This window comes from Sinocyclocheilus grahami, unplaced genomic scaffold (assembly GCF_001515645.1).
Source record: "Sinocyclocheilus grahami isolate Dianchi unplaced genomic scaffold, SAMN03320097.WGS_v1.1 scaffold175.1, whole genome shotgun sequence".
In the NCBI taxonomy this organism is placed as follows: Eukaryota; Metazoa; Chordata; class Actinopteri; order Cypriniformes; family Cyprinidae; genus Sinocyclocheilus; species Sinocyclocheilus grahami.
Genome location: NW_015505354.1, coordinates 980,683 through 994,422, shown reverse-complemented (window position 1 = coordinate 994,422; position 13,740 = coordinate 980,683). Strand labels below are relative to the sequence as shown.

Genomic DNA, 13,740 nt, shown 5'->3' with positions numbered 1-13,740 from the left:
TTCACGGTGTGTGTGTGTGTTCAATATTCACTGCTGTGTGTGTGTGCACTTGGATGGGTTAAATTGCAGAGCACAAATTCCAAGTATGGGACACCACTTTCATTTTCACTTAAACATATGTTAATGTATTCAAGAAAACAATCACGAATTACCTATCTTTACAGCTTAATTTCCAAAAAGGGTCTTGGCGGACTGGCTGGGAAGCTCTGCATTGTGAATATGAGTATTTCTCCATAGTACATCAAGCTATTTTTATATCAAAAGAGCAAGAAAATCTAATTTTCTATGATTTCCCATGACCTCTGTTAAGAGCAAACATCTCAAGCAATGAAAGGTGAATACTAATAAGACACTTGACTATGGTAGTCGCACTATACCACATTAGCAGATGATTTAGAGAGATTATTCCAAAAACGGTTCAAACAGAATCTCAGATTTGACCTTTGACTTAACAGGGGGTGAAAATTCCATTCTTTAACAGGGTTTCTTTAATCCAGCCACCTGGCTTCATTAATGAACTGGAAATGAATCTTTTAATAGCCAACTAGGAATGCAATGAGAAAAGAGGAGAGATGAGGAAGACATGAAAGGGAAGGAAGGATGATGTTCCTATGGGAGGTGAGCAGCATGTGATATGATTTGATAAAGGAGAGGTCATTGTAACATAATTACACGGCATCACGGATCACACCCTGAGGCTCCAGTGAATAGTTATGAAATCAGACAAGCCCTAAAAATTCAAAACCAATTTGTAGAACATAATCCTTCACTCACCCCGACCCCAGAGAGTAAATGTGTTTGTAAAAGTAGGGGATATACAGTGGGTACGGAAAGTATTCAGACCCCCTTAAATTTTTCACTCTTTGTTATATTGCAGCCATTTGCTATAATCATTTAAGTTAATTTTTTTCCCTCAATGTACACACAGCACCCCATATTGACAGAAAAACACAGAATTGTTGACATTTTTGCAGATTTATTAAAAAAGAAAAACTGAAATATCACATGGTCCTAAGTATTCAGACCCTTTGCTGTGACACTCATATATTTAACTCAGGTGCTGTCCATTTCTTCTGAGCATCCTTGAGATGGTTCTACACCTTCATTCGAGTCCAGCTGTGTTTGATTATACTGATTGGACTTGATTAGGAAAACCACACACCTGTCTATATAAGACCTTACAGCTCACAGTGCATGTCAGAACAAATGAGAATCATGAGGTCAAAGCAAAAGGAAGCCGTTTCACCCAAAAAATGAATGTCATTCCAAATCTGTATGACATTCTTCTGTGGAAGACAAGATAAGATATTTTGAAGAAGGTTTCAAATGTTTTTGTCATTGGGGTGAAATAACATTGAACATTGATTGGACAGAATAAACCACTGGCATTTTCTAAATATTGTCTTTTGTCATCCACAGAAGAAAGAACGTCATACAGGATTGGAACAACATTTATATATTCCAGTTCATTACATGGAGGCTGCCCAGCATGCTGCAGTTGACAAACTGAAAGCTGCTCCTCTGTGACTCCATCTTTCTCTCCAGAGTGCAGTACCAAACTTCTGTCATTGTCCCCGTCCAACTGTACCTATAGAGTTTTTTTAAAGTGTGTTTGTGTATGTGTCTCTTAATGCACTACATAAGTGAAGAGGGAATCTGCTTAGACAGCCATTTTAAAGGGAACAGCAAGCCATCAAAAGACAAAAAGAAACATTGGCCACTGTCATCCCGTCACTCTTTGTATTTTCTGACCCACACAGGCATCAGGAATAACACACTTTTATATGATTCACAATATCGCGAGAACACTCTTAGGAAACAGTGCCATTTGTTTAGTATGTGCCCCCATGACTTGCTAATGATATAATTAACAGTATAGTGAACTCTTCTTAGATCTAAGGCTAAATTAATGGTATATATAAATACATTAAAATGTTTTTCTCTTTTTCATTGGAATATCATTCAATTTACATCTCCCCCTTTAAATCATTACATTTTAATGGGACATAAACATTAAAAAAGTTCATGTTCTTTCACCAAAATTTTCTTAAGTTACTATTGCCGTTTTGCAAGGCTTTAAAAAACACTGTATATGTGTCTCTTATGCTCACCAGGGCTGCATTTATATGATCACATATACAGTAAAAACAAAAATATTGTGAAATATCATTACAATTTAAAATAACAGTTTTCTCTTTTAACATTTTAAAATGTAATTTATTCTTTTGATGACAAAGCTGAATTTTCAACATCTTTACTCCAGGCTTCAGTGTCACATGATCCTTCAGAAATCCTTATAATATACTGATTTGGCGCTCAAGAAACATTTCTCATTATTGTCAATGAAAACAGTTGTGTCGCTGAATATTTTTGTGGAAACTGAGATACATTTTTTTCCCTGCTAATGTATGCAGGTGTGACCATTAAAAGATATTTAAATGACTTAAAATTTAATGTCAAACAGAATGGAGCAGCATGGTGTTAGAGCAGTCAAAAGCTTGCCAAAAACCTCTGGCATCTGATGTCTCTGAGGGGGTCTCAACAGCAGTCAGAGAAAGTGTGTGTGTGTTGAGCTCAAGGTTATGACTGGCACAGCAGTAACACCACTGTTCTGGTGGCCCTCGTCCATCACAGTGGCAACACCAAAGGCTCCTGCCCACGCCAGCTGGGCCAGACATTCATCACTGTGACAACACACACACACCTGAGTGAGCACAGGCCTGAGAGATGATAACAGACTCACATATCCCTAGTGCATTGGCTTAAAATGGCAAAGTCTGACATCACAAATACAAACATAGTCTGAATGAGATTGTTTATGTCATCTAGAAACCTAAGAGGACAGGGCAGATTACACAACAGAATGAGAATGCGAATGCTGCTGACGTGAGTGACTTGGAACATAGATATGACTGACATACTCTGTGCAGTGTGTAACATTCAGCAAAAGCCCTATGAAGTTACAGTATTAGATAAAGAAAATGAAGTTGTGTCCTACTCCGGTGTTCTGGGCCCTTTCAAGGATGAAGTACACTGTAAAAAATTGTTTTTCTAAGTTGTAAAATATTAATACATTTGACAAGAAAACTTATTTCAGTCTTTCTGCTTGAAAATGTCATCTTTAATTCTGTTACTTTCAGTTCCTTTGTAATTATTTGTGAAATTTACTAGCAATTCGATGAAAATTCGTGAAAACTGTTTCAAAGTAAACCCTACAACAATTTTTTTCAATGTATTTGCTGGACTTGTTGAAGTTTGCAAGCATCAAATCTATTTACATAATTAAATAAGACATATCCATCACATATCCAGTGCATGAGGATGATTTCCTATTTACCTAAAAAAAAGTGGGTATCATCTAAGTGGGTAGTTATAAGTTAGAAAAAGCTGTAATGCGTTTCAGACTTTATGCCAATAGGTCAAAAGTCCAGATACATGAGATTACAGCAACAAGAGGCTGCATCAAATACGAATTTTCTTGCCATTTGGCAATTTAAAAAAACAATTAATAATTCAAAATGCATTACAACAGGTTAAATATGACGTAGCTGTGCACATGTTCAGGACATATAAGAATAACTGCATCACAGGCACAGACCTTTACTATTCTGTCTGCTCTCTGATGTCATAAATAAAAGGCAAAAATGCCCAAAATAATGAAAATAATCAAATAAATGAACTGGTCTACTGGGGTTTCTCCACTTTAGAAACATTAACCACAGTAAAGGGTGCTAATAGGGATTACAAGTGAAAGACCGGGGAGAAAATTCAATTTCAGCCCACAAAAACAAACTGGGGGAAAGACGCACATGAGGATTTAGAGAGAGAAATTAGTAATTCCAGTGAACCCATTCATGGGAAATTGCTCATTAAACTGTGTGACTAGATTACGGTACAGCAATGACTAATGTTTTTCACATTGTGAGAGAAAACAAAAAGCCAAGAGTCTGTGATACTGTGCTTAGGAAAATTGAGTTTTGTGTAGCCTAAATATCACATAAAAATACCAAGCATTACAAGTCACTCTATGCATAAAAATGACAAACAACATTCTACTACCTAAACTCTGTAAAAAAAACAATTTGAATAAAATCTCTCTTCACCATCCTGTTCTCTTATGCACAGTCCTGTTGTCCCATTCACCAATATGTGCAAAACACACTTCCTTGGACAAATACCATTGTCTTATAAGCACTGGACAGTAATTGTTTCTCAGGATGACGCATGTAAAAGAACATTTGCGTGACTCCGTAATGAAGCTTGTGTGTCCGGATGGCAATTTGGTCATGTGAGGACATAGTGATGCAATTTTATTCATACAATACATACGCACAGCATGTAAATACAGACAATTCGGACACAATTTAAAGTACCACATGACACTGGCCTTTAAATAAAACGTAGCTAAACTCTAATAAATCTTAGAGTCTGTTAACGCTGACATGACAGAATGTCCCCATGCAAAACAATTATTTGATTGGGACTGTAGAGTATAACATTACTTGCTCAATGCAAGTATTGCACCTGCAAAGTTCACACACAACACAATCAGTAAATATCAGAGTGGGACTGTGATTGTTCTTTTATGGTTAACTTGTTTTCATGTCATGCAATATTCACGCTGTTATCTGATCCTGAGACATATGGACAAGCAAACCACCTGTGTGTCACATACAGAGGGGGGGGGGGATTCCTGTTCAACACGCCACACACAAACAGGAATATGAGAAAGCCTTTGGTCACACAAACAAATTCACAACATGAAACATGAGAGAAACAGACAGACATGTGGGGGAAAGAAAGGGACACAGGAAGAGAACGAGTGAAAGAGAAAGTACAGTTGCATGCTAAAGCAGAGAGCCTCTTAACAGCTCTGGCTGGCAGGAAAACAGATGGGCGCAGAATCCCGCTCGCACCCCTGGTCGCATCACGCACACACACTTCGAGATGTGAGACGGGAGGGTAATTAACTTTCTTTGGCTGTTGCCGTCTGTTAGAGAAAAGCAAATTAAACCCCTACAGCATCTCCTTCTTCCTATTCACAGTCCCTCCATCTTTCTCTCTACACCTCCATTTCCGTTATCTCCTGTTCAAAATGTTTCAGTAAAGTTCTCCTATTTCAGACACAAACTAGCACAACGGAGAAAAGAGAAAATGTCACTCGATATTATGATATCTATGAAAGCGCCTATATCCCTTCTCATGCACTTTTTATACCAAATATATATTAAAAAACAGACAGAATGATCGAAAAACACAATAGACAGAACAACAGGCAGACAGATGGAAATAACGATATATATGACAAAGACAGACAGAACAAAAAAAAGAAAGAAAGAAAGAAAGAACAACAGATATAATGACAGAAGATAGAATGATAGAATGACAGACAGATAAGAGAGAATGAAGAATGATAGCTTGAATGACAGACAGGCAGATGGAAAGAATGACAGACATTGTCAAACATACAGACAAAGATATAAACATTGCTTACATTACATGCCTATTAATTTTTTTAATTAATTGCAAATTAATGTGTGTGTGTGTGTGTGTGTGTATACAGTATATCTGACACTGTAAATATGCACATCTGTCCCTCACAGCAACATTTTTCCTTAATTCGTGAAAATTTCAATATGACATATATACTTACTACAGTCAAGAGTCCTTTTGCACATTCGTGCAGGTCTTGACTTCAGTACGACATTGAATTATGCATATTAGATTAGTCCATCCCAAACAGCAGCCAGATAAATGAATTACAAGGTTGATGCCATTACAGTACGACTGGGTCATAAAAATCGAACGAGCTACGCTTTATCAGATTTCAACTCAACATGCGTGCTAACCACAAGAGCGCGCATCCACGCCGCACTAAAGAACAGCGTGCATGCAGCGGCCAAACGCTCTGAGCAGGGGGTACTAAAGACATCGGAAACAGCTCTATTTTTGTCTGACTGAAGTGTGCATATGATCCATGTGTGATGTGATTCATGTCTTTTTCAATTGGTTTGCTTGTCAGTTCAGGTTAAATATGTATCATGCGCACTGAGGGATCATATAACAAAATCTAGTTATTGGCCCTCTACAGTAAGAAAGGCCATATAGTAAAAAGATAGAGATAGAGATAGAGATAGAGGACACCACCCCCCCCAAAAAAAATTTTTTTTTACTTTAGCTTTCACATTTTTTAGTGGCTGTGAATTCAGAGATGCTCCTTCTAATATAGTTAAATTCCATGGCAGTTATAGTGACTTAGAATTGCCTGCTGTGAGCAATGATTCAGCTATTTTGCATAATCTGCATGTCTATGATAGTTGTGCCATACAAATTGTACATATTTAGCCTGTCTACTGAAGAGCTGTGTATTCTTGGATTTAGTCTTGGCTATTTTATAATTGTTTGTCAATGTGCACATACAGATGTATCGCATCGTTTCATGAGCATTGTGTTTTTGAAATTGTGTATTAAGATTGGTTCAAATGTTAAATGTGACCCTGGACCACAAAACCAGTCATAAGGGTACATTTTTTTTTAAATTGAGATTGATACATCACCTGAAAGCTGAATTAATAAGCTTTCTATTGATGTATGGTTTGTTAGGATTTGAACTATTTGAAAATCTGGAATCTGAGGGTGCAAAAAAATTAAAATACTGAGAAAAATCGCCTTTAAAGTTTTAAAAAGTTTGCTAAAACTATACCCCAGCGACTTAAGGCTGGTTTTGTGGTCCAGGGTCACAAATGTTCTTCTAACTGGAAATAAACTCATTAAACTATCTTTCTTATTCATACAGAGCCTTGGCAAGAAACTCCCTCAGTGTCAATACTGTACTAAATACATTTAACACACTACATACAATTAACACTACCACTCAAAAGGGCTTTTGCTGCTGCAAAGTGCGCACTTCACACATCATAGTTTGCATTGCGGGATTTTTCAAATTTAGGGTTTAAACACTCACAGTTAACACTTCACTGATTGTGGGTGTGCATGTAGATGTGCATAGCACAGCAGTGCAGCTGTGACACACACGATTGCTACATTTCACTGACTTCCGTTTAGGTATCTTCCAGAGGAACAAAAGGCAGTCAGGTTTATGGGGAAGGTCAGGTACATCAGAACCTGCTGAGTGTGTCACATGTTTAACTATCTTCAACAGGATTTGAAATTAAAATAAAAGCTTCTTGTTGCTGGTGTGAAAAAGCATGGTGTCAATCAATTGAGTCCCTGCCAGCATCAAATTTCAGTGTTTCTCCAGAAACATCAATCTTGAAAAATGAGGAATTACATTTAGCATTGTTTCTCAAGAAAGACACTATGCTTTCATCAAACACTCAATAAAAATCACATCTTACTTGGTACCAGTAACATTGTCAAGATTAGCTAACCAAATACAATGAATTAATTTCATTAATCAAATCTTTTTTTATGAAATAACAAAGGTTTAAAAAAAAAAAGTGTAATGTGTCTGGATGCACATCTGAAGGACCAGTTATGGCCTTTCACCTTAGATTTCTGTAACGGTTTTTATTCCAAAAATATCTTACATTTGCTAAAACATATCCCTCTCATACATACTGTTCCTTCTAAAGCACTACATAGCAACAAAAACCACTACATCCCAAACACCTGTAGCACTTCAAACAATCATTTTGCATAAGTGAGGATGAAAAGATTTATTGGGATAGATGTGCAAAGTGGGCTGACTGCTTCAGTGACAAGAGTCGAAATAAGCCTGAAAATATGTTATAACATTACGGTTTTACTATATTTTTTAATCAAATAAATGCAGCCTTGGTGAGCATAAGAGACTTCTTCACCAAACTTCTGAATTGTGGGGTAGTTTGTAGATATCAGCAAAACCACTTCATGAAAGGTGACATTTTCTTTTCTGGCTAGCACAAACCCCAATTATCAACAATTCACAGAGCTGTTTCTAAAAAGAGAGAACAATTAGCACAAAGAGGCCTGTAACAGACATTTAAATACACAACTGAATAAAGCTCAGAAATGTCAGAAACACGAGCTACCTACTGTGAAAAACAAAAGACTGATATGGACAGATTCCACGTCTGAGAGAGTAAGAGAAAGAGAGAGAGAGAAATGTTTGTTTCCTGTAATGATAATTCATCACGTATTCAGAAGAGGTGTTATAAAATGTTCAAGATGTGGAGGTTTATGACTATGTATGGGTATGTGTAATGATAAAACATCAAAGAAAAAAATCTAACTCGGAGCGGGACGGAGCTGCAAGACTTAGTTTCATAATTAACACACAAGCGAGATACGCTCCTGCATAATGAACACTCTGTGAATGACAGCAAAAGAATCGCGTCTGTTTAACAGACCCAAACCAGTTATCAGTCTCCTACTGACTCCTGCAGAGCACATCCAACTCCTGCTCTATAGAGACATTCAAGCCAGTGTAAAACTTCTGCTATCAGCCATAAGTGGAAGTCATTTCTGTCTGGACTATTCATATTTGCTTTTTGTGGTTCACATATTACATACCATGACAAGGCATAAGTGTGTGACAGTAGCTTTTACGATAGGAATCTACTTTTGCCAACGAGCAGCGTTGTAGAACGACAAAACACTACAACGCTAGTTGTATTTTAATGTATTGGCTATGTAGTAGGGTTTAACAGACCCAAACCAGTTATCAGTCTCCTACAGAGCACATCCAGCTCCTGCTCTATAGAGACATTCAAGCCAGTGTAAAACTTCTGCTATCAGCCATAAGTGGAAGTCATTTCTGTCTGGACTATTCATATTTGCTTTTTGTGGTTCACATATTACATACCATGACAAGGCATAAGTGTGTGACAGTAGCTTTTACGATAGGAATCTACTTTTGCCAACGAGCAGCGTTGTAGAACGACAAAACACTACAACGCTAGTTGTATTTTAATGTATTGGCTATGTAGTAGGGTTGGGCCGATAGACAATGCCATCGTCCATCGCCGATGGCTGATAGACATCACGATGTTGCGCCGGCATCGTGATTCCCCCCACCCTTTTTTGAATGCATGATCGCTTTTCACTTTCACTTACGAGATTCGTGATCGCACGTACTCGCGATCGCACGATCTGCAAATCAATCGCCATCGTCCTCAGTCATCTCTCCTTACACCGTGTCTACACCGGACGCGACAGTTGTCGTGTCGTGCCGTGCCGCATCAGCTAAAGATTGTCTACACTGGACGCGACAAAGCGACCGTTGAAAATCATTTGAAATTTGTGTCAGCACATCATAAATAGAACGCGGCAGCAGTTTACTGTCAGGGATTTGTCGTGTCACGACGCGCCGCATCCAATGTAGTAGGGCTGAAACGATTCCTCGAATACCTCGAGTAACTCGAATACAAAAAATTATCGAGGCAAGTCCATTTACTGTAACTACACACGGAACACCATGTTTCCCCACGGACCATTATTACTGACGCACAACCCGATAAACACTATATGGCCTGTTTTTGCATCTCTGAGCAACATGACGGAGTTTCGTTCCTGAACGAATCAACCGTTTAAATTATTCAGTTCAATCGCAATGAATCACTTCTTAACAGTGACTTGCTGCCACCAGCTGGCGGTTTTAATTTCACATTTAAAGTATCTTTTCGTTTTTAAAATAATTATAAATATCAGTATTCAATGTTTTATGTTTAAAATAACAAAATATTATTTATGCATTTGTAACAGTAGGTGGAAAAATTCATCCCATGCAGCTTCTGTGTTTCCTCTGCATTGCAATGATGAATTTTGATACTGATATCATTTGTTTGGTAACAGCCCAAATGTCTTTTATTCTAATTGACTGATTAAATGTAAGAATTTGACTCAAAAGATGATGCACACTTTAAGAAAAAAAAAGGCTTTATAAAGGTAAAAATGCCCATAAAATGTAAAAAAATCAATTTAAACTTATTGGAACAGATTAACTATAACTGCTGTGGACTGACCAGCACACAGAATATGAAGGATATAAAAAACACACAAGTTTTACACAAGTACGTAAAGGGTCATTTAAGAGGGTTTATTCTCCAAATAACTCTAATTTCATGTTGCAGAAAAATGTGTTTAAAAATTGTGCATGGTCTCTTGTTCCAAGTTACCTTCCTGTCCACTGAGTTTTGCCTCACACAAAAGTCACAAAGCCTTCCAAGAAGACAGTAAAGGCTCATGTCATGCTTGAGCTTTATTTAGGCTGAAACTTGAAAGTTAAGTTGCACGACATAAATGCAATGTTTAGGTATTATTCATATTTTTATTACTATTATTTTGATTTATGTCTTAGTTTTAGTTTGTACTGTTGACCTTTTTTAAAGTAATGTAAAATTGATTTTTGTATTTTTATTTATTTAATTTATATTTTTATTTTATTTATTTTATTGATATATTTGTATTTGCATTTTGAATGTAATTTGGCATTTAAATACATTAAATGGGTTTAGTTTTCACGGTTATTAATGTATGCAATTTCAGCAAGAAAATTTTTAATTTTTCTAAAAAATAAAAAAAAATTTAGCTGTTTACTCTAAGAGATCCATCTTATTATCTCTTGTATATTTAGTATTGATCTTTAATAAAGAAATTATTTCTTATCCAATTACTCGATTAAATCGATGGAATAATCTGTAGAATACTCGATTACTAAAATAATCGATAGCTACAGTCCTAGTACAAATTTGGTCAATTTGTTAAAAACAGGTGTGAGAACAAGACTCTGTAAGGCAGGTTTTGTGTACAATCTATTCTAAATAGTATGCGTGATTTAGAAATGATATGTATCTCAAGTTTTTCAAGTTTGCATACTTTTTGGCTAATATATCACGTTCTCTTGCATAGTGTTGAATGTAAGGTCAAGGCTCCCACAGTAGTAATAATTATAAATAATTAGTTAAACAGTGTAAAAAAAAAAAATGGTGTTTTAAGATAATAAATTTAGCTACATGTACAGTATGTTTACATGCAAATAAAAAAAACAGTATACAACAAAGGGTTCCGAAATGTCAAGACGCAATTTGATGATGTGCTAAAATGTCCAATACTGGCATACTCTTTTGTTTCTGTCAAAAGTATGTACTTTTCCATCACCAGTAAATGTTTCATTGAGTAGTTGAAGTAACAAAGTAAACTTAAAGTGTTATTATTCAGGTAGCTATCTGTAAACATGTTGACAGATTAACTTGCTCAACTGTTGCTCCGCCATGACAGTAGTTGACCTAAAAGAGAAAACTAACCATAGCTGCTTACTCATTATTCCATGCCATGTCATAGTCTGTGTAGTGTGTTTACACTAAACATTTCAAAAAGAAAAAGTGCATTTCAAATACCCGGATGATGCACTTAATTAACTGAAAAAAGGATTGTGAAATGTTCAACACTTCATGCACTCAATTGTTGTGGCTAACATGTCATTTGGGACACAAATTATGTATATAAAACGGTGCTAATGCATCTCTTGTAGCAAAATAACTAGTTTTATATTCTGAATAAGGTTCTGTTGCATTTCAGAGCACAACGTTAGGTGATATCATGCTTTTGAAGATAGAAGGACTTGTGTAGAGAATGTTTTGTGTCTAATCTGTGATTTGACTTTGAACTCATGTCTTTCTCTTTCCAGGAATCACTTTACCCTCTGCATTCTCTGCCTTCTACTTCCTTCTCTTTATTGGAGTGTGCACATGGTGGGCTTGCCACTTTCCCATCAGCCATCTGGGATTTAATGCATTGTGCGTGATGGTGGCCTTCTTCACAGGGGGGCACCTAGTGTGTCTTTACCTGTATCAAAGCTCATTTGCGCAAGACATGTTCTCCCCAGCGGGCCTGTGGGCCAGGTATTGTTGTTCATTGCTCTCAATTCTCTTTACATTTGCTGTACTGTACATTCAGTGTGTCTGTGACTTTGTGGCATCATTTTTACTGTCCTGTTATTTGGAAGATTACTCTTGATTTGTTGAAGTAGTATGTGTACCTAGTTCAACATCCTTATTTGTCCTGGAACAACATTCCTGTAAACCAATGAGGCTGGTTACTGTGATTTTTAGAAGTAGGACAACATCGACACCATTTCCTGGATCAACATCTTTTGTTGGATCTGGGACAACATTGCTATCAAACAATACAGTTTGAGTTAGGATTAAGCTTAAGGCTGGGTTTGGAACCGTCAAATTAATGGTTAGGGTTGAGGTTGGGACTTCTTGACCGGAATCTTGTTCCAGGACCAACAAAAGAATGTTGATCCAGGAAAATGTTCTACTTGGCAAAATCACAGTGACCATTATTTGTAGTACCACCAAGAAAGTACTGTGGCGGTATTATGGTGCAATGATGGCGTTACATTTGAATACCTTGGTACTTTGATTTGAACCTTGGTACTCTAAAATGTGAGCATTTATATAATATCATGTTTACATTGTTCTCTAATGTGCTTCAAGCGGTCGCACACCGGACGAGAAGCGCAGCGCCGCATAGCGTCGCGCCACGTCTTTAAAATTCGAACATATTGTTTTCTATGAGTGTACGCACACCGGCGGCACCGTTTGGCGTCTGTCCGCGGCGCCCAGCTATGTAGTGTTGTACTTGTTTTACGAATTTTTCTAGACGCGGCGCGGCACACGGTGCAACCGCCTTCAGACAATAGGGTAAGATGAGAGATGATGCCCCTCTTAAGAATATTTACTTTTAAATTGTTTTTATTTAGATATCATTTTAGCTTGTACAGAATGATGATGCATCAGCCAGTGTGTTATTAAGATTGTGTGTCCACCAAAGTGTTTTTAGCCCGCTGAAAATGCCAGGCGCTCTGCTGAATAAGACATACAAAGAATATTCAAATTGAATGATTTCTATCAATTAGCCTGTGGGTTTGAATGAATAGCTAAAATGTCTGAGACGTATACTACCATTCCAAAGGTTTAGTAGATTTTTTTTCTCTTATGCTTATCGAGGCTGCATTTATTTGATCAAAAAATACAGTAAACACAGTAATTTTGTGGAATATTATTACAATGCATACATTAAAAAATTATTTATTTCGGTGGTGACAGCTCAATTTTCATCAGCCATTACTACAGTCTTCACTGTCACATGATCCTTCAGAAATCATTCTAATAGGCTGATTTGGAAACAGTGCTGCTTAATATTTTTTTCAGGTTTCTTTGATGAAAAAACAATTTATTCAAAATAGAAATCATTTGGAGCAATGTAAGTCTTTATTATCCCTTTTTATCAATTTTAACATATCCTTGCTGAATAATTGTATGAATTTCTTTTAAAGAAAAAAAAACTACTGGCCACTACCCTTTTGATTGGTAGTGTCCAGTTTTATTTTAGTATCACTGAGCTACTGTTATAGTTATTATAGTTTATTAATGTTTTGAATTGTTTTATTTCAGTTAATGTTTATCTTTATTTCTCAGTAATCTTTTAAAGTTACTGTTCATATAAAAGTATAATTACTTGCATTCAAAATAGGATTTCAAGCTTCTTTCCCATCTTATGTTCATTACATGAGGGTTGTGTTAAGGCAGAGTGTGATGTAAATATGAGAGTTATTGCTGGTCTAAAATAGAGCCTCAGGCTGGCGAGGTGAAGGTGGTGTATCATGCCAGCCTTGCATAACCCACTGAAAAGCAACACTGAGACTTAAGCCTTAGATATGTATCTGGAAAGTGACACCCACACTTACTGGACATAAAACATGGCTTGGTGAGGTTGCCAGCTCTGTGCATT

At 36.7% G+C, this 13,740-nt stretch overlaps 1 protein-coding gene across 1 annotated transcript in view; it reads right to left on the bottom strand.

Moving 5' to 3' along the window:
- LOC107593713 (polypeptide N-acetylgalactosaminyltransferase 1-like) overlaps positions 1–13,740 on the bottom strand; it is a 100,720-nt gene that overhangs the window by 41,052 nt on the left and 45,928 nt on the right. The window lies entirely within an intron of this gene.